Source organism: Benincasa hispida, chromosome 1 (genome assembly GCF_027475165.1).
Source record: "Benincasa hispida cultivar pf3 chromosome 1, pf3_genome.v1.1, whole genome shotgun sequence".
In the NCBI taxonomy this organism is placed as follows: Eukaryota; Viridiplantae; Streptophyta; class Magnoliopsida; order Cucurbitales; family Cucurbitaceae; genus Benincasa; species Benincasa hispida.
Genome location: NC_143478.1, coordinates 67,635,506 through 67,661,562, shown reverse-complemented (window position 1 = coordinate 67,661,562; position 26,057 = coordinate 67,635,506). Strand labels below are relative to the sequence as shown.

The following is a 26,057-nucleotide window of genomic DNA, read 5'->3' as shown; positions in this document are numbered from 1 at the left end:
ATTGTCTTGAGGCATAAAAAATTTCAAAATGGTTTAGAGGTGGACAGGGCAAAAATTTCTACAATTAAACAATTGCCACCTTCTACAAATGTGAAAGGAGTTAGAAGCTATCTAGGACATACAGGGTTTTACAGGAGATTTATCAAAGATTTTTCAAAATTGCTAAACCGTTGAGTAACTTGCTATAAAAACATGTTAAATTTGTTTTTGATGATGCAAGTTTGAAAGCTTTTACTTTTTTGAAAGAGAAATTGATTTATGCTTCTATTGTCGCACCTATGTGGTCCGAGCCTTTTGAAATTATGTGTGATGCTAGTAATTATGTATAAAAGGTTGTCTTAAGCCAATGTAAGAATAACATTTTTAGGGTGATATATTATGCTAGTAAAACTCTTGAGACTCTTGATAGTACTCAGAATAATACTACTACTGAAAAAGAGTTGCTACCTAATGTGTTTTCTTTTGATAAGTTTAGATCCTACTTACTTGGTTATAAGATAGATCAGGAAAGGATTTACCTTAATGCTAAGTTTAGATCCTTCTACTAACCATGCAACTTTGGAATATTTGTTTTCTAAGAAAGAGTCTAAACCTAGGTTGATGAGATGGGTTTTTCTTTTGCAGGAATTTGGTTTTGCTATCAAGGACAAGAAAGGATTTGAAAATGTAGTTGCAGACCACCTGTTTAGGCTTGAGCTTGAGAATAAAAAACCTTGTTCATCTATGTTTTTATCAGGTAGAGGACAGGTTGCATTGGGTTCTTGATATTGTTAATTATCTTGTAGGCAAGGTGTTACCTCCTGATCAAACACTTAGCAAAGGAAGAGGTTTTGGTGTCAAACCAAACTCTTAAAAATTTATAAAAAATGTTCCTCCATTGAAGGGAGGAAAACCTTTATTTATATAAAAATAGAGTATAGGTTCTGTTTACATAACAAAATTACAAACAAAACTAAAAAAAATTAAAACAACAATCAATTCATAACAAACAACTATTAAACTAACTAGCTATCCTTCAAAGATAAAGGTTTTAGTTACACCATATTCCACCCCCTAAAATTAGACTTGTCCTCGAGGATGAAAATTATGACGCCAACTAGAATTCATCAGGAGCAAAATAAGATTTGGGATCGCCAACATTGAATATTGGATTAATATGTAGATCACAAGGCAAATCCATGTGGTAACTTGGTTTGGTCATCGATCTGTGAATAAGAATAAAGCTTCAATGCAGCCTTCCATTCATCCCTCGACCTTATTCAAATATGGTGGTATTCACTCTTCACTATTCATGTCCACTTTTGAGAATATTGAGGCTCCTTGAAGTTAGTCAAGCAAATCGCTTATTCGAGGTACTGGAAAGCAATATTTCACTATGATTCGATTGATAGCTCTACTATTCACGCACATCCTCCAACTACCATTTTTTTTTTGTGTAAGTAGGGTTCACACTGCACACGGACTCAAGATTAGTTTAATATGCCCGTTTTTTAGTAACTCTTTAATGTGTTGATGAAGAATTTCATGCTCCTTAGGACTCATCCTATAATGAAGTAAATTTGGTAGTGTATTCCTAGAATTAGATCAATATTATGTTGGATGTCTCACAATGATTGTAGTCCCTCGAGTTCCTTTCTAAGTTGAGGGAATTCCTTAAACAATCTTTGCAGTTCCATAAAAACTTCATTTTCTTGAGTTTCTTTGGACTTTTCGGCAACAACTAGTCCTAGAATATCAGCCTTCCTTTTCTTCATCAAAATCTGGCCACTGATTGTCATGAACAAGTGGTTGCTATCTTTTTTCTATCAATTTACTCCTTCCTCATTCTTTTTGTTCAATGGGAGTAACACCACTTTTTTGCCCATCTAATTGAATTCATAAGTATTTTCTCTTCCCTTGTGCAAGGTTCGAGTGTCATATAGCCATGGTCTTCCCAATAGTATGTGACATACATTCATTTCTAACACATCACATACTATTTTGTCTTTATAACTATTTCCAATTGACAAAGGAATGGTGCAAAATTCACTTACTTGTGCTTCGCCACTTTTCTTCACCCAACTAATCTTGTAAGGGCTTGAACAAAATTCTACCTTGAGGTTCAAGGTTGTCACTAGCTTCTTGGAGACGAAGTTCTCACTACTTCCACTGTCTATAATCACGTTGTAATCTTCCCATTGATTGTACATCTTGTCTTGAAAAGAAAATTTCGTTAAGGGTTAGGGTTTCCTTTAGAAGCAATTAGCATCCTTTGGAGAACACTAGATACCCTCTCACCATCATCCCGTTTAATGATATCAACTTCTTCTTCAACTTTTTCACTATTTTTAGCTAGGATTTCTTCATCATCTTCCATGTAAGCTACTGTCTTCCTTTGAGGGCACTCATTGGACAAATGGCCAACTTGCCCACATTAAAAGCATTTTCTCAATGAAGGTCGATTGTAAGGAGTTTGGGTTCTTTTTGTTTACTGCTTCGATGTTCTTCTCCATGGTTCCTTTAGGGTTTTCTTTATCCTTTTCTTTAGCCGAGGGTGTTGATGCTGGTTGGTTCATGATTTTATTTGAGGAGTTTGTTCTCCTACTTGAAGCTTTCTTGGAGCGAGTTTCATTGAGTTCCTCCACCGTTTCAAAAAAAAAAAAAAAAAAAAACATCAGTTAATAAATGGAATTGTTATTTACTTTCTTTTTGATGTAATATCAAAGGACCAATTTTGAATGAATATAATTCTCTTCATCCACATATGCTGCCATTTTTTTTAGGGACACTCATTAGACAAATGCCTCACTTGGCTATACCTCAGCCACTGTTTCCGTCTCACTAATCTATTCTTTCTTTTCTTTATCCTTTTCCTTGGATGGAATTAATGGAGTAGGATGCTCCAAGGTACTGTTTGCTCTTCTACTTACATAAGCGTCCCAAGGAGCTTTTCTTGATGTTTTATTGAAGCTTAAATCATTCAACTCCTTTATTGTTTCAACATAACAAATTGCATCATCCTAAAAATGTAAGTATTGTAATTTTACCTTCTCTTTGGTGTACACTCGTAAGCCGCCAATGAATCTTGTAAGTAAATGTTGTTCATTCTCCACCAAGTTTGTTCTTGCTCTCAGTTAGTGGAATTCTTCCACATAATCTGCCACTTATCATGCCCCTTGTCTATAGTTTTGGTATTGATTGTAAAAGGTCAGCTCATAATTGGGAGGAAAGAACCTCTATTTCATCAGCGAATTCATTTTTCCCGTGCTCGATTGGCCTTTTTCCTTCTCATTATTGATTGATCTCAAATTGATCCCACCAAGTGGAAGATCCCTCTTTCAACTTGAATGCTACTAAACATACATTGTTGTTGCGAATTTTTTTTTGGTGTTCTTGATTCAATTCGAGGAATTTATCGATGTCATGCTTCTTAGTGAAAGTTGGCAAGTCAATCTTCATTTTGTAATCATATTAGTCACCTCTATCTCCATATCTCTCTTCTTATTGCCTCATTGGAGCATAAAACTCTTCTTCGTGATCATATTGATTTAAAGAATCCCAGTCTTAGAATTCTTGCTGTCATTCTTACCTATTCAAACGTCTTCTTGGATCTTCTTGAAGCTGCCTATGCAATCTTGAAACTCTTTCTTGATGAATTCTTGCTAAAATTGGAAACTTCTTGGATGTCCAGCACCACGCTTACCACCACTTCCCCATTCTTGCACGAATGGTTGAGTGTTTTCTTGATTGCAAGGTGCTACTACCAGCCTCCCAACCCTACGAGTGAGGGTTTCTATACTTTCTTGAATGCTAGTCACCATTCCATGAATTCCCTTCAAAGAGTTTTCAACGGATAGTAAACGTCGTGTTGTAGTTCTTAGAGAGAGGGTGGGGGTTTCTTACACCTCTTCATCTTATCACAGGTTGTCTCTTCCTCTCGAGTGGGCAACCCTTCTTCCTACCATTAGCCCAGATTCTTGGAGTGCTTTGATACCACTTTATGTCAAACCAAACTCTTTAGAAATTTATCAAAACGAATTTCTTCCTCCATTGCGGGGAGGGAAGCCTTTATTTATAGGAAAACAGAGTATAGGTTCTATGTACATAACAAAATTACAAACAAAACTAACACATTTAAAACAAAAATCACTTCATAGCGAACAACTATTAACCTAACTAACTATCTTTCAAAGACAAAGCTTCAAATTATACCAGGTTTTTACACAAAGGCAAATCTTATCATTGGGAGGATCCTCTTCTTTACAAGGTATGTGCAAATGGTCTAATAAAAAGATGTGTCCAATAAGAGGAAGTGGTACGTATTTTGAACTCTTGTCACTCTTCACACTATGGAGGTCACTTTGGACCAACTAGAACTACAACTAAGGTACTTCAATCAGGTTTCTATTGACCTTCACTTTTTATAAACTGCTATACTTTTTTTAATTCTTGTGATAGGTGCCAACGTACTGCAATATCTTTAGGTAACGTGAGCTTCCTATGACTCATATTTTGGACGTGGAGCGCTTTTATGTATAGGGTATTTACTTTATGGGGTCATTTCCTGTGTCTCAGGAGGTCATGCATATATATTAGTTGTAGTTGATTACATGTCTAAATGGGCAGAGGCTATAGCTACTGAAAATAATGATGCCTATGCTATTTTGAAATTCTTGCATAAAAATATTTTTACAAGGTTTGGTACACCCATAGCTATCATAAATTATGGAGGGGTCTCACTTTTGCAATAAGTTGTTTGATTCCATGATGTCTATGTTGGGATTGGTGTCCTAATTCTCCCAGAGTCTCATTGTTTTGTAAAGATACATATTGTTTGATGAATAAAATAAATGTTATTTAATTATGGCATTTACTCATATCCAATAAACAAAGCTCCTTGGTTATCTTATGTGAACTTAAGCATGTATATGTGATATACAAGTGGATTATGCCTTAAGTGATAACCTAAATAGGTATGTAGTATAAGGATTGAGGTGGAATACCTGTCCTGTTGACACTATGGATACAACCCGCTTTGTAGAGGTTTGCAAGTGTTGTAAACTACTACAGATGTTAGATCTTGACCATTCATGTGGAGACGTGCGAGTAGGGGTGTTCTATACAAAGAGTTTGTATAAGACCTAGACCACGAGATGAATAGACTCTGTAAACGACCTAAACGACCATTTGCAGAGCTTGAACATAGTGGCTTTGGCTGAACGGCCATAGGTTACACGACCTCAATCCTGAGTGTTTTGAGAAATCCTGCCTTTGAGGGCGGTCCTTTGATTAGTATGGGTGAGAGTGGCTAGATTGCCAACTCAACATGCCTACCTTTTTGGGGACTTGTCTGATCTGGGAGTTGGGAACTCAATCCACAAGATGGAATTCACTCCTTTCTCGAAACAGGAATAAGTAGAGAGATTGCTCTCTTAAGGGCTGATTCCAGAGCTTGAACATAGTGGCTACAGCTTCTCTTTGGAAGATAGGACTCACTCATAGTAGGACTATGACTTATGTTCATTAGAGGAATAAATGGTACTTAAGGTGTTAGATGTAAGTATAGGGGCATAACAGTTATTGGCCCAGTTGTACTTACGAGCGATATGTGAAGGGTTGTCGCACTACTGATTTGTTAAGATGGACACATAATATATCTGTGGTAAGGAGAGTTCAGATGTCGGTCTTTAGTGGAGTGCTTGGCAGTTAACAGATGGTGGATCCCGTGACTAAAATATTTAATCAGTTATTCATGTACCGTTGGAGCTTCGAGCTACAGGTCAATAAGGTCCTTTTGGTAGCTCAATGGATTCTGTTGAGGATCAGTTTTTGGTGTTGATTTGAAATGTTCAAATTGACATGAGGTATTTTTATTATATATGATATAATCGGTATTATGTATGAGATACATCTAGTGGAGGATTGATGTAAATGAGATTTACATTATGTACCATGGAATAGAAAAAGAACTATGGTTTATATATTTCATGAGATGAAATATTAAAACTATAGGTTATAAATATAGTATGATAAGTTGGTTATCATTTATATTTATAATAATATTAATTTTTGGATAATTAGTTATTTTTCTCTAACAACCAATTTAGTGGGAGGTTGTTGGTGGTTCATGGTAATCGTGAGTTAAAAGGAAAATTGTTTTCCTAATTTTAGTAAGTTTTTATAAAATGTTGATAAATTGATTTTGAGTTTTTTCTCTCTCGCAAAAAGAAACTCACTGGTGCTTGTCAAGTAAATACTAATTTACTAAGCGACAACGTGTTTTAGTAAACGATCGTGTAGTGTTTTGTAGGCGACAGATACTGAGCTATGCGATGAGCTAAATGATTGCTTAGCTTTTGCTAGAAGATCGCTTAGCTTTATCTAAACGATTGGGCATCGACCTATGCGATAGACTTCTGTCTTCTCCCACTTACCCAATCGTGTACATGATTGTTCATTCCTCCTTCGTCTGCCTCATACCAAGTCTACACAGAGTCCACCCTCTGGATTCTCACATCGAGAATACCAAGGTAACCTTCTTGGTGGTGTCATACACAACTCGACACCATCGAGGGTCTGTGGAGGTTGTTCATGTTGCTGGAGTGTTCGTGACTGAGGCGATTGCTGAAGACGAGCATGAAGTGTTCGTGAAGTATTGCGATCGTGGTTGCCGCGTTCGAGCGTTCGTGAGCAAGGAGCGTGGAGACGAGTCTACAAATGTTTGTATCTTTTGCCTTGTTCATTTGTAGTTATCATGTTGTAATTTCTGTATTGATTGTATAACCGAATGTTTTTGTTTTTTATTGTAATTTGTAATGTTCATTCATGATTGTAATCTAGAATGATCTATTTTTCGCTGCTCATAGAAATCTCGAGTTCAATTTCCTTCAATCTAAATATGGTGTAAACTATAAGATTGCCACAACATACCATCCTCAAACTAACAGGAAGGAATGGAAATCAAATAGATTCTTGAAAAGATAGTTTGAATTAACAAGAAGGATTGGCTCTCAAGCTGGAAGATGCATTATGGGCCTTGTTACAAAAGGACTCGAAATCAAGAAGAACATTGCAACTGGTAGTTGAACTATTGTCGACATCTTTCTGTTATATGTTGTAACCATCAGAGCTTCATCGTTGACTGTTTCGCCTGCATATAAAAGGAAAACAAATGTGAGATTAATGTAAGAGTGAATAAGAAAACGAGAGAGTAAGGCATTCGTCTTGTAATACTTTGAAGAGTAATAAAAGAGAACAGGCATTCGTTCTGTAATACTTTGAAGAGTAATAAAAAAGAACCTTTGGATTTGCACAGTGGACATAGGCCATTGGCTGAACCACTTAAACTGTTGGGTCATTTCTTCTTACCTCTTCGATCATTTAGAATTTACTAAAGTATTGTTTATACGATTGTGTAGTTCCTATCTCATCGTGTACATGATTGTTTAGCTCAGCATCCAATCGTCTATACAATCATTTATCTCATCAGCTATCGTCTACACGATCATCTAGCTTTAATCATCTGTCATCTACACGATCGTTTAGTGCTTCATCCAATCGTTTACATAATTGAACTATCGTTTTGTTCTTGGCGCTTCATCTACACGATAGAGCTGTCATTTGGTAAACGACTAAAGATTTTCAAGCATCAACATATTACTTCCCCTGATTCTTGAATTTTCAGTAACCGTTACGTCTGAGTGTTTTGTGATTGTTAACGTGAAGATCTTGTCATCTGGGACAATAAATGGTAGCAGAGCTCAGTGAATAGTTCAAGACAGCTCCATGATTTGAATTCTTGATTCAGAATAGTCAATCTTGAAGAACAAGAATGACAACTACCAGATATGAGACTAAGAAGTTCGATGGTAAGACAGATTTTGAACGTTCCCTACTGACATTCTCAACTGACATTCTATTCATTTGCAGGGTTCGTAATGGCTAGGAGAGCCTTTTGCTGCCCTAAAACTCATGAAATTCGATATATTTGAATGTTGTAGACCACTTTTAATAAACATCTCGATCCCTAAACCATACTTAGCTAACATTTTATTCATTTTCATCCATGACTTATCCATAATTTTAAAATATGCAACTTAATCTACAAAAAAAAAAAAAAAAACAATAACGAGGGAAAATTTAAAAGCATAAAATTATGATTGTAAAATATGCAACATCAACAAATTTAGAACAAATAGACTTTTAAGATAAGCATCTTATAAATATTATCTTGTACTTGTTATTAATGTTGTTATGAAATTTTTTTTTGTGTTGGGTGCACCTTCTCCACTTGTCAACCTTCTTGAAACATGTCTAATGCTATCTTCCTATCTTCCTTTCAAATCCACAAGAATTAAAATTTAGCCTTACACGTCAAACTTGAACCTAACAAATGAAAAACTTCACTCAAAATCATTTCATTATTGCTCAAATGAGTTAACTCAAAGATTCTAATTCAACACTTTCCAAAAGAACCTTACTCTTAATTCTTATCTCAATTTAACATATTCAAATAATGAATCAACAATCCTAAAAAGAAAGTCTAAGAATTTATACTATCATGTAATGTTTGCCTAATAATGGAGGGCTTGAAGATTTTACACTTCATTATAAGTAAGGAAGATCTCCATAGATTGATAAAAACTTTGCTATATTTGTTAATTGTAAAAAGAAACACCCCCAAAAGACAAAGGGAAAAGGAAGCCAAAAGTGTAAAAAGTGAAGGGACATTGCATATTGTTGTGAAATGTGTTTTTAATTATCCTGTTTAATGTTTAAGTGATAATGGTCAGCCAAAAAGTTCTTTATTTTGTGGTAAAAAAACCAGCCATGAGAAAAGATTGGTTGTTTGGATGTGCTTTTTACATGAAAAATAGCTTCTTTTTTAGCCATTTTCATTTATTTTTCTTTTTTCTCTTTGATATTGGATCTATGGTTAGAGATAAAGGGTAGACAGTTTACGGTCAGCCTTTGAAGATCTCCATAGATTGATAAAAACTTTAATATATCAATTACAATATCAATTAACATGAAGATTTTGCACTTCATTGACTACGTTCCCAGCACACCAGATCGGAAGTGAGAATAATATATCACAAGTTGAAAAAAAAAACCGCTGGCAGATTTGTACCCACGGCTACAGATCTGAACACTGACGCGATGGAGATTGACGGTTGGAGACTGATGGAGACCGATGGACGGTCGATAGACAACCACGAACGAACGGACAGTGAAGGAGATCGGTTAGGGTTTGGGTAAGAGAGAAATGGAAGCCGACACGTGCGATAGGGTATCCAATTTTGGAACTGGGTAAAGATGAAAAGGATAAAATTAGCGGGTGCGTATGTTTAATTTTTCAAGAAAAAAATAATAATTACACCTTTAATATCGGTTTAAAACCGACATTAAAGTCCATATTCAATGTCGGTTTGAAAGCAACATTAAAGATCCATTTTTTTTTTTTTTATAAAAAATTGACATTATACATCCGATTTCACTTTTTCCAATTGACATTAAAGCCCGAAATTCTTCTAGTGTTATATGCCTTCGTTCCAATAAATTCCATGGCAACTTGCCTCGCATATCATCTGATATTGGCCATCTTGATCTTTCAAATAATTCATTTTTTGGAAACATGTCTCATTTCTTATGTCATCGCATAAGCCGAAATAACCAATTGAAGATTCTTCATCTTAGAAACAATATTTTGTCAAAACATATCTCAGACTGTTGGACAAACTGGAGGTTACTAGAAGCTGTGAACTTGGATAGTAATAATTTATCTGGAAAGCTACCAAGCTCCATGGGATCTCTAATCAACCTAGAGTATTTGCATTTACGCAATAATAGCTTTTTCGGAAAGATCCCTCATTTTCTTAAGAATTGCTCGAGCTTAATCACTTTGGATCTTGGTTTAAATGCATTTCATGGAAAAATTCCAACATGGATTGGGACAAATCTCTCAAATCTCAAGGTTCTTGGACTTCGATCTAACCAATTCAGTGGTTTAATCCCAAATGAACTCTGTCATCTCTCGTATTTGCAAATCATGGACATTGGGAACAACAACTTGATTGGGTCTATACCCCATTGTTTTGGAAATTTTACAGCCATGGCTAGTACCGAATATGTAAGGTATGATTATTACATCTTCGTTCGTTTTTCTATTTACACCGGTGATCTATTACTAGAGACTGCATATGGGATAGCTAAGGGCGAAGAGTTTCAATATGACAAAATCCTATACCTCATGACAAGCATGGATCTTTCACACAACAACTTATCAGGAGAAATTCCCCAAGAAATCACCAATCTTATGAAATTGAAATCTTTGAATCTTTCGGGAAACAATATGAGACTAAACATTCCACAAAAAATTGGAAGCATGACAAATGTGGAGTCTCTTGATTTATCAAGAAACCAACTCTCAGGACAAATACCACAAAGCATCTCCAAGTTACCATACTTGGGTTACTTGAACTTGTCTTACAATCACTTGTTGGGTCCAATTCCAACCACTACACAACTCCAAAGCTTTGATCGGTCAAGCTTCCTTGGCAATGAGTAATGTGGACTGCCACTGACCAACACTTGTTCAACAGACAAGACGACATCCAACACAGAAAATGAAGATCAAGCAAAAGAAGGTGATGGAAATTTCATTGACCAGTGGTTTTATTTGTTGCAATTGGCTTTGTGGTTGGATTTTGGGGGATTTGGGGTCCACTATTAATCAGCCAGACTTGCAAACATACATATTTTAGGCACATGAGCTCCTTATGCCACATCAATTAGTGGAAATTTTGTGATTAGAAAAATTCGTTGTAATCCATTAATTATTATAGTGAAAATTTTGACTTCGATTCGTGGTTTTTACTTCTAAGTTTTTTTACATTAAAATTATTTGTGTTGTGTGCTTTACTATTATTGTTGTTCCTACTCCATCAATTTTCTATTAGATTCATCCTAGTGGACAGTTGGTCCTTTGATTATATTCTACTAGCATGATTATGTTCATAGAATAATAGGGAAGATAATATGATATATAGACAATACAATAAGAGTTGATCATTACTATTGTTATCTTTTAGTTTTACAAGGGCATAGGATCATACCATTGATTTTTTTATGTGATAATTGATGATGCAATAAGCTACACTTAAATTTGACTACATGATGGTTGTTAAATAATTCTGTATTATTTTAGTTTTATTCTCTTTCTTCCACGAGTGCCATTATTTTCTATGGTTTGAACCTTCAGCTACAAAATTTATTTGGTTTATCCAGTGTCCGAATTTGTACTAGAAGATGTTATTCCTCTGCTTTTTTCTTGATAAGAAGCAAATGCTAATATAGTAATCAGATTTAAAATATTAGTAATTTGTATAATGCAAAAAAGTTTGCGAAAATAACAAAATTTAAATTCAACTTTTAAAGTCTATTAATGATAAATCATATCGCTAAATGAGAGTCTATCACTAATATAAATTTATCAACGGTAGAATATATCACTGTTAAATTTTGTTATATTTGTAATGTTTTAAAAATTTTGCTCTATACTTTTATTATTAACCAAAATGTCACCTATTGCAATTACGCATGTGACATTCAAAGTCTTTGATAACTCCTCATTTGTGTACCAATTAAAAGGAAGCATTTGAAATTTCAAATGATCTTAGAGAAGATTGAATTTTTGAAATAAAGAATTTTAATTTGAAGGCACGTTGGCATCATTTTGAGGGTCATCTTCAAAGTGGATTCAGTGTTGGTGTAAGAATTTGTTGCATTTTTATGCTAATTTGATTTTAAAAAGGAAACATTTAAAGACCAAGTCATTGCCTCCTAAAAATAATATTTAAAAGTGTCCACCTGTACGTCTCTACATTATCCAATTACAGGACCCACGAGATTTAGAACATCAACCTCAAGAAAAATGTCTATCTGTATGTTTACCACATACTGTTCAAGTATCATAAAATAACATTGGATCTTTCTTTAATGGATAATTGCACATACAAAAATAATCAACCATTATTTGAGATAGCTTATTAACTATGAAGGCTTTAGAACATACATCTTAACAGTTTTTTTTTTCTTTAAAAATATTCTAGACTATTGGACAAACGGGATGTTGCTAGAAGATGTGAACTTGGGTGGTAATAATTTATCTGGAAAGCTACCAAGCTCCATGGGATCTCTAATCAATCTTAAGTCCTTGCATCTACGCAACAACGACCTTTTTGGAAAGATCCCTCATCTAAGATTTGCTCGAGCTTAATTACTTTGGATCTTTGTTTAAATGCAGTTTATGGAAATATTCCAACATGGATTGGAAAAATCTCACATCTCTTGTTTCCTGGACTTCAATCCACTACAACAAATATAACTTATTATAGCTTCTACATATAGCCTTTTAAAATATAGGCTATAGGATTTCATCTAAAAAAAGAGCGCTAAAATGTTAAGAATTCAATTTGGGGACGTGCTTAAAATTCTTGAATTATCCACACGACACCATTGCTCTCACCCCTACTTCAATGCACAAAATCCAAACCTTCTTTCTCTATTTCTCATTTCCTTTCTTCGTCTCTAAAAGTAAAAGCCAAACCTAAATCTTCTTTCTCTCAAATCTCAACTATTGTTTATCTCAAATCCCAACTTTCAACACTGAAACACACCTCTTCTTCTCTTAGAACCCAATTCTTCACTATTCATGAGTATGTTAAAACTGCACCTCTTGTTTACGCTACTCCTTTTCTAGGGCAAGCCTCAAATCCATCACCACTGATCTTTACGATGATATGCTCGTCCACTATTACGTGCCCAAATTTAGAAAAGAGACAAAACCTAATTTGCTTATCAATGGATTTGGAGCCAACACAATGGAGCTAGGATTCGATTCTTCAATGTCTACGTTCTAGAACTAATTTTCTTTGGAAAATTGTACTTGCCCAAAGAGGTTCGAGTCCTTTAGACTTGTTGTATGAAGTTTAATGGTTTCGTTTGATGTTCGGAAGGTGAATGTCACTAGAATTAGCTACAATGGCTTTGTATTGAACAATATAGTCGTTAAATTTTCTGAGCAATTGGAGAAATTGGTGCTTTATTGTGTTGGAGTTTGCTTAGAAGATAAAGATATGACAGACATAATGTTCATCGTGAAAATTGTTTATGGGGTCGTTAGCATTTTACTGCCTTAAATGCCAACAAAGCTAAAAGAAACTCATTCATCTCCTCTTCGTTAAGCCTGTTCAAATTTTGCCCAGTTGTATAATTGATGATTTCATCCATGTGAGCAATTATTGTGGCTCTGAATCTTTTTCTTGTTTACTCGTTTGGATTTCGTCTATTTGTCAAATTGGGAAAATCGCCATTACCAATCAGATTTCAAATTATTTTTTTGATTAGGATAGCAGAACTGATCATATTTCAAGAATAATAATGATTGTAGTTTAGTCAATTTTACTTTGATATTTTCATCTTGGGTTTATTTCACTTTTCTTTAGCGATGGGAAGAGGGATATATTGTTCCTCCAGATTCATTATTTCTTAATCCGAAACTTCTTCTTCCCCTTACTGAGTATTAATCACTCATCAGCATCGCCAAACAACCCCTCGTATATAGGAATTTGTTGCATATTTTTCTTGTCTACATAATTTGATACCTGGGGGCAATTCATCGTATTGAAATAGAAGAGAAAGAAGACGACAAAAGGAGTTTACGTGAAAAACTCTAATTCAGGGAAGAAAAATCATGATAGAAAAGGACTTATTATTTTAATGTCATTCGTATAATAGACCCAACCTCAGATATAAATAGAATAAGGTGAAACCCTAATTTAGCAAATATAGTATAAATTACAAAAATGCTCTTAGGGCTAATTCAACGTATTTCAACACTCCCCCTCAAGTTAGAGCGTAGATATCGGCAAGACTCAACTTGCTAATACAAGCTTCAAACGTCTATCTCGATAACCCTTTTGTAAAAACATCTGCAACCTGTTGGACTGAAGGTACATAAGGAATACAGATAGCTCCGCGGTCTAACTTTTTTTTAATAAAGTGCCTGTCAATTTCCACATATTTGGTTCTATCATATTGCACGGGATTATTCGCAATACTGATGGTAGCTTTATTATCACAATACAGCTTCATGGGCCCCACACTACTCTCGTGAAGATCAGATAAAATTTTCTGCAACCAGATTTCTTCACACACTCCCAGATTCAAAACTCTATACTCTACCTCAGCATTATTCTTGGCCACTACACCCTGTTTTTTACTTCGCCAAGTTACCAAATTTCCCCATACAAAGGTACAACACCCTAAGGTTGACCTTTTATCAGTCACAGATCCGGCCCAATCTGAGTCAGTATATGCCTCAATGCTCTGTGTGTCATGTTTTCTGAACACCAAGCCCTTCCCAGGGGTGGACTTCAGGTATCTCAAAATTCGAGTCACAAGTTCTATGTGCTCCTCATATGGACTCTGTATTAACTGACTTACCACACTCACAGCATAGAAGATGTCGGCCCTAGTATGAGATAAGTAAATCAGTTTTCCTACCAAGCATTGATACCTTTCCTTATTCACAGGAACTCCTTCTGAAATGCTTTTCAGTTTGCTATTGACCTCAATAGAAGTGTCAATAGGTTTGCATCCAGTCATTCCTGTTTCCTTCAACAAGTCCCGAGTGTACTTCCACTGAGATACAAATATTCCTGCTTTTGATCTTGCCATTTCCATCTTGAGAAAATACCTCAAACTACCAAGATCCTTGATTTCAAATTCCTTGCCATCCTTTGTTTTAGCTTAGCAATTTTTGCCTTGTCATCTTCTGATAGGATGATGTCATCAACATATACTACCAATACAACAATCTTTCCTAAGGGTGATATTTTGGTAAACAAGGTATGATCAGAATGCCCCTGAACAAACCCTTGGGACTTAACAAATACGGTGAACCTGTCAAACCATGCCCTAGGGGACTGCTTCAACCCATATAAAGACTTCCTGAGTTTGCAAACATGATTCCCAAACTTAACTTCGAAACCTGGAGGTGGACTCATATAAACTTCCTCTTCTAACTCACCATTTAGGAAAGCATTCTTTACATCTAGTTGATGTAGGGGCCAATCTTTATTTACGGCGACAAACAGAAGAATACGAATCGTGTTTAACTTAGCCACTGGGAAAAAGTTTCTGAATAATCAATCCCATATGTCTAAGTGAACCCTTTGGCAACTAACCTGGCCTTATATCTCTCGAGTGTTCCGTCAGACTTATACTCCACTGTGAACACCCATTTGCAACCAACTGTTTTGTGACCTCTAGGGAGAGCTACTAACTCCCAAGTCTTATTCGCCTCGAGAGCTCTCATTTCCTCCATTACTGCTGCTTTTCACTCGGGAACTTCCATGATCGCATGTACACTGGTAGGTATTGCTAGAGTATCTAGCTGAGTAGTGAAAGCCTTAAAACCAGGAGATAAGTTACTATAGGTCAGAAAACTATGCAAAGGGTACTTTGTACATGACTTGGTTCCCTTTCTCAGGGAAATTGGCATATCCAGAGTGGTATCATAGTGGTCAGTTTTTTCTGTCCCTCTTCAGTATCAGACTTTTGAGACAATTCTGCATCTTTTTTAGGATCTTTCAGCACCTCATTACCTCCTGAAGTTTCAACATTCTTTGAGCTCGTCTCATCATTTTCTATGTTCCCAGACTTCTCTTTAAGACTCTCCTATGAAACAACGGGATCTTGAACCTAAGTTGGTTTCGACGCCGATCTGACTCGACTCGACAGCTGGAGCAAACCCACGATCATCTGAAGCAGATCCGGTATTGAGCGAAGTCGAGGGACCGATCGGCTGCAAATTGCTTGCGAGCGCCGACTGGAGAACGTGTGAAGCTAAGGGACCTTCATCGATGGTGTTAGGCTGAAATGGCTGAGTCTGGAAGCTAATCGGCGCACCGACTAGATCAAGCCCACCACCTGCTGTTCGGCTTGCCGGCTGGATCTTTTCGGCTGCGCCACCTGGGATGATGGTTCGGAGATAGCGGTCAACTGTTGCTTGAATCACAGCCTCATTAGTCAGTGTACCTTCACCTATCAAGTTTGATGAGTGAGTTTCTTTTATCGGGGCTAGGGTTTCATCACCTTGCTCTGATACCATATTGAAATAGAAGAGAAAAAAGATGACACAAGGAGTTTACATGGAAAACCCTAATTCAGGGAAGAAAAAACACGATAGAAAATGACTTATTATTTTAATGTCATACGTACAATAGACCCAACCTCAGATATAAATAGAATGAGGTGAAACCCTAATTTAGCAAATATAGTACAAATTACAAAAATGCCCTTAGGGCTAATTCAACGTATTTCAACACATCACAAGAAGGATTCATGAAATCATTAGTTTTCTTTAAAGCAAGGAATGGGGTTGACTCCATGTTGTGATAAGGTTTTCTTTTCTCAATGACTCTCAGTTCCTTTTATGATGCAACTCCATGCTATCTACCTTATTACTTGGAAAATAACTTGTTTACAGATTGACATGAAATTTGTACTATGTCTAATCTGCATAACATTCTGTTTAAAGTATGTCATCAAGATAGAAATACCATTAAGGTGTTTGCATATAATTGTATAGGCACTATTATATGTATATTGACCAATAAAACCCACATTTCCTAAAATAGTTTTGTCAATTTTGTATATTCAATATGATAATTACACGAGTTTTCTTTTAATTTCTTTGCTATAACCTCTTTTTTCATTCCACGTTGCTTATACGTTTAGACAATTGAATGTCAAATATGTCAGGAAGAAGATAGCATTAAGAGTTTGAATATTTCTTGTACTTACAGTGGCAACTTGGAGGTACCATTTTACTTACTTCTATTTTGCAATGGTATACACAGTTTAATAAAATGGTTCTTAGGTCCAGAGATATTTAATAAGAAAAAGAGTATATTTTGTTAATATGGAAAAAACAATGATTCCCTGGTCAAGTGCGATTCTTCATAATTCACAATGTATATGTTATTCCTTAAATTTTTGTTCCCATGTCCATATTTTCCTTCTCCACTTGTTTGTTCTTTTGGGGGGTGGTCACCTTTTTTAACTTCACAACATTGGAATCTGACAATCAAAATGTTTGTGAAAATTTTGAAAATCTCTTGAATTCTTTTTTCTTGTAAAATATTGAATATTGTGTTTGAACTATACCTTCATCTTCTATACAGAAGTTTAGAGTGATCACTTTGTGGAATTGTTTGCTTCTGAACTTGACAAACATGGTTAGCAGGCACTTTATTGAAGAAAAATCAATGAGGTTCATTTCACATTTATCATTTGCAGTATACTCCTAATCTATCTATCTATATATAAATATAAATCTGAAAGTCAATCTATATTCTCATCCTCTGTATTTATCTTTTTCAAGTTTATAATGGGAGTATTCAAACTATTGATGCATGTGCAACAATTTTTCATAGAGATAGATTTCCACATGTAAACAAAATGAGGTTAAGAAATGTTCGAGGAAGTGTTTTTACTTTTTTACGATGTGTGTATTGCTACATCCTAACTATACTTTGGCATGTTTGTAGGTTGAGTTCAACAAAGCTGCACAATCTTTGACTAATCCAACGACTATTCTAACTGCTCAAAAGAGAAATGCTTTAAACAGATTAATCATGATGATTTTCCCTCTTATCTAGGCATTTTGATTGCACATGGTGTTGTGAACTAATACGTTATTTTTTATGGAGTAAACATATACACAGCAAAAGAAAAACGGATATAAAGTACTCTAACTAATTAGGTTAATTACAAAGGATAAGCATGGAATTAAATCAAATAAAAGGGGAAAAAGAATACAGCCTTTGTAGAAGTTGAATCTTCTCAAAATTAGCTTTGATCCCCTCATGAACGGTTCGTAGACCACCACGAGAGTCTTCCCGACTATTACATGCAAAACATGTAACTTTGAGTTTGATGAGAATTTGACAATAAAAAATCCACTAACTCGAAGTGGGATTTAGTGGGACAAATGTCTTCAAATGAAGACAACACTTAGTCATGCAAAAGCTGACATTTTCCTCTCACAAATATTGGATCTTTCTACTAACTTGGTCAAAGTTTGACCCTCAAAGTCTAAAGTCAACAAATCTTAATTTTTGACTTTCAAAGTCAAAAATCAACAATTTGATTTTCATTGCATTTTTTACCTAGTCAATAATTTGACTTTTAATGCAATTTTGACCAATTCCATTTTAATTTCAAAATTGATTCTAATAATTAATTTTAAAACTAAATTAATATTAAATAATTAATTAAATAATTTAATTAATTTAGTTTGATATTAAATCGAACAATAATGTCAATGAATATGAATCCATATTCATAATTTAAATATCTCATATTTTCTCCCTTTCTTTATGTTTAATTCACGATTAGATTCAGTTCAAATATATCATATATATTTAACGCTTTGCTCTAAAAAACCGAATTTGAACACTTCAAATTCATTTGTCACACTATTCTAAGATTTAGTCCGATATGAGCTAGTAGGGAACCACATAGGCCTACAGATAATGGGCTCCAACGATCTGTGATTAACTAGCTAAATTCTTTAATCTAATTAACCACCATCGTTAACTACCAGGTCACTTCACTAAAGCCCAGTAATTGCACTCTGCTAACTGTAGATATATTATATAACCATGATTAGTAAGTTAACCCTTCCTCGGTTGTTCGTAATAACAGTTGTGTCAAAAGTTATTTTACCCCCGAGATTACATCTTGCTCCTTAAGTCCCACTAATCCTCTAATGAAAATTTGGTTTGTGATCTAATCACTAAATTGAGTCCCTCTCGGGCCAATGAGAGGTTGGGGCCCCTTGTTCAAGATCCAGAGTCTGCACTTAAAGGAACAACATATCTACTATCCCTAAAAGTGGGAGTGAATTTCATCTTGCACCCTATTTCCCCAACTATCTACCCGGTTTTACCCCTAAAATGGGAGGCTTATTGAGTCGGCGCTGTTGAGCCAACCCTCACCCGTGCAAATCTAAGGATAATTCCGAATAAACAGAAGTTCATAATTAGCTAAGTATTATGGTCAAGTTAACTAGGTTATCGCTTTGAAATAGTCAGTCTTAAATAGTAAACAACGTTATAAAATAAGAGTGACTTAATTATTGGTCCGATTTTATGCAAACTCATTGCATAGGACGCTCCTACACCTCATGTTAATACATGAACGAATCAGGATCACTTCATTTATAGCACTTTACAACAAATTGTAACAACTATAGAGTGGGTCACATCCAATAGTGTTACTAGAATAAGGTACATAGCCTTATTTGTATAATATAGACCGTTTTGGCTATTTACTGAACTTGATCCACTCTTATGTCTCCATATAAAGTTCATGTATTCAAATAATAGCCATGGATCTTTAATTTATTGGATTTAGTCTTTACAAGTGCAATTCACATATTCAACAACATGTTTATTGAATAAACGTCAATAACATCTTTATTAATAATAAAATATGTTTAACATTACAAACGGCGAGTTTTAGGACATACAACCCAATAATTTTGTGTTACACTTGTTAGGATGATATTGTGTTGTAAGAGTCATTGAATAGTGTTAGTCTATTAGGCAACGTTTCTATTATATGTTCTTTTAGAATCTTTGTGGTTTGCAATTTGTGTACCTTGCTTTACCAATAGAATGTTAGTAAAACTAATGACAAATACCCCTTAAGAAAAATACACTCATAGTGAATCCCTTCCTTGTTAATAGAAATATTGTGTCCAAGGTTATCGAGTATTGCAACAATTATATTGATTCCCCCAATTAAAAAAAATTGTATTGGCTCCATTGACGACGACAAGAAGACTTCGCATAGAAATTCATAAAGGTTGGCTAGCTGACCTTATTTGATCTCATCTTGGTTTGTCTATTCTATTTAATGGTTTTCTTCCTTTTTCTTAAATTGTTTATCTTTTTCATATATATATATATATATATATATATATATATGCCACATGATTGTGAATGTTATTGGCTGTTACGCTATTTTTGTGATTAATTTGGAATTTAGGGTCTTCATACTTCTTTAATGTGGAATAAGGTTCTTTGATTAAATTTAGTTTTTGATTCAATATCCACTCTCTATTAAAAGAATGTAGTTTCTTTCGTTTGGCTTTTCTTGGTTTTTTTTCTTTTAAAAAAATATTTTAAAACAACGATACTTCACTTACTTCTATGCATACACTTGCAAGTTTGATATTAAAACGTTGAGTGATCAATACTTTTTTGTATGGTCAAATTTGCATCAACATTCCGATCTTTGAAATGAATTTTGAACTTTAATTTGTTGTATCAATAGTGCTACCGTTTGGGTGTCGAAGACTTGTAGCTTCTTTCTACAGAAGAGCTATATACGCATAATTCATTTCTTGGTATTTTTAATGGATGGATTCTCGGCAAGCATCGAAGGTAATAGGTCAAGAGATTCTTGAACTTTAGTTTGTAGCTTACATACCTTATGTGATTTTAAAGATATATGTAATATGTTTGTTGATTAAAATTTCCATCTTATTCACACCTTGTCTGCTTCTTCTATTTAGTATTGTTCTATTGGTATGAGAAGGCTGAGGAGAGTTGGAAAAATTGGCAAGTTTGTAAGGGTCTTTGTGAATGAGAAGTAGGTGAGTTTCTCTTTTGCTCCTATTCCAATATGCTTAATGTGTCAGCTACTCTAGGTTTGCTCTTATGTTACAATGCTTGAGTATAGAATTGAGCAGTTATAGATTACAATATGCGGTGGTTTTTAGCATAAAGTTTTAATTCATACATGTATTGTTGTAGTATCTTTAATCCACTTTGTTGAAGGAATTCAAGCAACATATTTAATTTTAAATGGCTTAAGCCGAGAGCAAGGGTATTATACTCTATGTATCAATCATATTGCTTTGAAATTCGTTTGTATATAAAAATGTTTGATAATATTTCTGCTGAAGAAGCTGAAAAAGATTGCATTTTTTTTTTGGCAGTGAAATGTTACTTCCTATGTATTCATGTTTACATGTAATTGAGATACTAGTTTTACGAGACCATGTTGCTACTTGACTAGGCCTATGATTTCCTTTTTCATTTTAAATATCATTCCTATTTTCCTAATATTTATTATATTTGTGGATTCTTAATGGTATGAGAGCAGAAAAGAAGCATTTTTCACAACTTTCTTGCCCCTTTCAATTGCTGGTTGTTTGTGTTTAAACTTCATTTATTATTTGAACGGATATTTTAGCAGTATTTGAGTATATAACTGACTAACGTAAGAGATATTATTGTGATAATATGCCTTGTTATGATAAATATGCCCTGGTCTACGAGATCGATAACTTCAGAAAGGTGTAAAGGCTTAAGAAGGAGTTCCCGAATGTTGAGTATGGCGCTTGAACTTTCATAGCCAACCACTTTGACTGCTACTACTGGAAAAAGTATGGTTCGACGTACATTTACAACAAAGCTTATGTGATTAGATTTATCTTTTGTTTTTAATCACGTTTTCGATTAATCTAAAACATAGGAAGATGGTTTCATGTTCAACTTCATAGGAACACAACATCGTGAGTTTCAAAACAGAAGGGTTGCAACAGAGAATAAGGTTGCAGCCTCTATTTTAAGAGGACAACTAGGGCATTGGATTCAATTTTTAAAAGAGGTCTGCGACTTCGATTTTTAGATGTTGGTTTCAATTTGCAGAGGTGAGGGGAATTTAGTTTTGATTTTTAATTGAAGAATAAGTTTTAGGTTTCGATTGTCAAAATGCGGCATATTAGACCAATTGACTTTTTGATATTTGGAGGTGAAACTTTGAATGGGCTTTTAGTGTGGTGACTATTTATTTTCAAGCATTTTATTGAATTCTCTAATGATTGGGTTTGTGTTTGTTAAGTGTAACAAGTAACTGGTGGGGCAGTGAAGAAGGCAATGGTAAATGAATGGATCTTAATTCTGAAAGAGCGACCCAAGTGATTGCTTTTAATTTATAGCTTTAGGTTAGTTTCCATTTTTCTTACAATTCGATTTGATCTTTATAATCTCAACTTATCCATATAAGAGGATGAATATATTTCTTGAATTCTTAATAGAACTAGTTTTATGCTGAACATTTTAGCCATTGGCTATAATAGCTGTGTTGGAACTCAGAGCCTTATGAGCATGGAGAGGTAAAAGTTTCACTATCTGTTGAATCTAGAGTTTCACAGGAGAGTTAAAAGTTTGTTTTACAATTATAAAGATTTTTGTTTTGGTGTCTCTACATAGATAATTTCCAACTTCTACCATAGTATGTTTTCTATTTAGGGGAGTTTTAACCCCTAGAGATGTTAATCATGTTCATAAGTCATGCACAACACTTGTGGAGATATATCTATGCAAATAGAATGAGCATCTTAAGAATTGAGACATGGATCATGAGGGATGACTATTGCTCAAGTAAAACGAAATAACATTCCAATTAACGTTATTCTAGTTAGTTTGGTTTAGTTCATGATGTTCAATTTCCATGTTGTCTTTATTTTTATGATTGGTACTAAGTTATTTAATTTTGGTTTTGATCATGAAATTCAGTTGGATATTACATGGTGTAATGTATTGATGGCAGTTGAAAGAGTAATTAATTACACATATAGATATCTTGAGTTATTTGTACTTTTTTCATATAATGAAAATTGGGAGCCCCGAATGTTGTAGCTAGAAGAAGTAGCATAGTTGAATATAAAAATGAGTTATTTAAATTTATAAAAAGATTTGTTGCAGTTTGATGAACATGATCTTAAAAAGAAAACACTGTTGTGTGTGCAGGCTTCTTTTTCTTCATTTTTCGACTATTGTTCGAGACTATACTCCTTGCATTATGATCATAAGTGTTTGATAGACATCAATCCCTTGTTTTAAGTTGTTTAAGGGTTAAGAGTGTTTGTGGATAAGGAGTAGAGTAGTGAAATTTGGAGATGGAAGTTCATATCAACTATTAATTTGGTATGTTTTGTTCACTCTATGATAATATATCAATGAATAGGAAAAAAAAGGTTATAAGGCTCTTAAAACTGGAAGTTGGTTCAGATTTGTATTCTTTTGTCTTACCTCTTATTTGTTATTTTGTCTGTTAATATAATAATTCTATGGTAAATTTAGCGATTATTAATGAAGCACACATTTTTAAGTTGTTTTGAGTGTCAAAATAACAATATTATACATTTTTTGTGTTGTTTTGAGATTCAAAATTATACTTAGACACTTTTCAAGTCATTTTGGAAGTCAAACTAATGCTAATTCACTTAGACACTTTTATGGAAAGCTCAATTCTATGATGCTATAATCCTCAACATTGATAAATTTTGTATTTTGTGAACGTTGTATAGATGCAAATTGCACTTGATGATTTCTTGTAGATATTGGATAATTTATTTAGTTTCTAATGTAAATTGATTACTAAATTTCAATAATGAAAAAGAAGTCATCGTATTTAAAGCGTACATTATATATATATTTCATGTGTTTATTTAGTTGAAAACAAGTGATTGTAATGTAAATAGGCATAACTTCAATGTTGTTTGTTATAGTTGTTGCGAAATCGACAATTAAAGAACACAAAAAAGGAACGTAGAGTAGAGAAGATCAACACACAGGTATACGTGGTTCACTAACAGTGTGTTACCTACGTCAACGGGCAGAGGGAGAACAAAATTTTCTCAAAATTACATAAAAAACGGCGCCTCTAGGTTAGAGAGTTTATATATTGCATTGCTCTAAACCCTAGAGTCAAAATCATAAACAACTGCAAATAAACCCTAGCAAGACCCCCGTACTAGGTTGTTCGAAGCGCCAGCAAACAAATTCAAGGCATTTCAACAAATCTCCACCTTAACTTGAATTTTCTCCCAGATAACAGATGTACCAAATGCAACATAAATCAATATCGTCAGATTAACCCAGACTTCTCCCTCATGCCTCAAAGTGTCTCACTAAGGGGACCACTAACAATTCAAAATATTCAGCAAGTCTAAACAATGTTGGAACTTGCCTTGTGGAACTGGTTTGGTGAACATATCAGTAGGGTTATCAGTAGTATCAATTTTCATCACTTTAACTCTCTGCTCACCTCTTAAGAAGTGATATCTTACATCTATGTGCTTAGTTCTCTCATGATGAATTTGATCCTTGACTAGGTATATTGCACTCAAATTATCACAATATACAATAGCTTGGTCATGATGTAAACCAAGATCACCAACTAACGCCCTCAGCCATATTCCCTCTTTAGCAGCTTCTGTCAAGGCCATGTACTCTGCTTCAGTAGTAGACAAAGTAACTATAGGCCGTAAGGTTGCCTTCCAACTAACAACAGAACCACCCAAAGTGAACACATAGCCAGTCATAGACCTCTACTATCAACATCTCTAGCATAGTCAGAATCAGAATAACCAGTCACCAAACACTTTGTGCAACTCCCATAAACAAGACCAACATCAGATGTACCTCCAAGGCAACGAAAAATCCTCTTAACGGCTTGTCAATGCTCCTTCCCAGGTTGACCCATGAACCTGTTGATAACACTAACAGCATGGGCAAGATCAGACCTAGTAAAGACCATAGCATACATTAAACTTCCCACTGCACTAGCATAAGGAACTTGAGACATGTACTCCTTCTTAGCTTCAGATTGTGGTGAAAACTCAGATGAAAAACGAGCATTTACAGCACAAGAAGTATCTATAGGCTTAACTGATGACATACCAAACCAAACCTGGACAATATTTTTTGAATATATCCTTTCTGTGACAAAAAGAGCTTATTCTTACCTCTATCCCTATAAATCTCCACACCTAGAATTTTCTGAGCAGCACCTAAATCCTTTATACCAAACTCAGCACTGAGAAGATTCTTCAATTTCATAATATCAGATTTGGAGCTATGAGCATATCATCTACATATAAAAGTAGATAAATCATCGAACCATCATCAGCTTTGTTGTGATATACACAACAATCATATAAACTCCTGTTATAGCCAAGTCTAATCATATAGCTGTCAAAACGTTTGTACCACTGCCTTGGAGACTATTTTAACCCATACAAAGATTTCTTCAACTTGCAAACATAATCTTCTTTACTTAGACACTGGAACCCATCTGGTTGGGTCATATAAATATCTTCCTCCAACTCTCCATGTAAGAAAGTTGTCTTCACATCTAGTTGTTCAAGTTCCAAATTCTGATGTGCTACTATAGCTAGTAACACCTTGATAGAAGTATGTCTGACTACTAGTGAGAAGATCTCATTGTAATCAACTCCTTCCCTTTGTGTGAACTCTCTAGCAACAACTTGAGCTTTATATTTAATGCCCTCTGAAGGTAATATTCCCTCGTTTTTCTTGAAGACCCATTTACAAGTGACAAATTTTCTCTCCTTTGGTCGTTTAACTAATTTTCAAGTCTGATTTTTGTCAAGAGATTCCATCTCATCCCCTATAGCAGAAAGCCATTTAGCAAACTCACCATATGACACAGCTTCTCTATAGGTGGATGGCTCATGAGGATCCACCTCTTCAGCAACCTGCAATGCAAAAGTAACCATATCTTCAAAACCATACCTCACAGGAGGTCCAACACCAACTCTTCTAGTTCTGTCACGAGCTATACTCGTTTGATCTACTCGTGTCTAGAATTCTCAGGCAAATCAATTTCTGACGTTCTAGGCACATTAATTTTTGGTTGCATATCAGTTTCTGTAGTAACGTGTTGATCTTCTCCATTTTGATGTTGTAATTCATTCACAGCTGAAGTGAATTGCATCTCCACCTGTTTATCAACACTACTACTTTCTTCCACATCAATAGACGTCACAAAAGGCTTTACAATTGAGTTAAGCATGGAATTTTCATCAAATATCACAGTCCTACTAAGTATGACTATATTCTCAGAAGGTGACTAGACCCTATATCCCTTAACTCCATCCCCAAAACCCACAAATATACCCTTTTTAG

General features: G+C 34.7%; 1 long non-coding RNA gene and 1 pseudogene across 2 annotated transcripts; both read left to right on the top strand.

The window, feature by feature from the left end:
• Positions 1–12,719: 12,719 nt before the first annotated feature.
• On the top strand, positions 12,720–13,386 carry LOC120078435 (uncharacterized; annotated as a pseudogene).
• A 6,343-nt stretch (positions 13,387–19,729) lies between these two features.
• On the top strand, positions 19,730–22,700 carry LOC120090846 (uncharacterized). 2 transcript variants are annotated; one of them, XR_005485602.2, is made up of 3 exons: positions 19,730–19,917; positions 20,389–20,498; positions 20,630–22,700. It is a non-coding gene; the product is annotated as an uncharacterized LOC120090846 (long non-coding RNA). The 2 variants fall into 2 exon arrangements; XR_016528426.1 differs by lacking the exon at positions 19,730–19,917 and having other exon boundaries at positions 20,079–20,498.
• Positions 22,701–26,057: the final 3,357 nt, after the last annotated feature.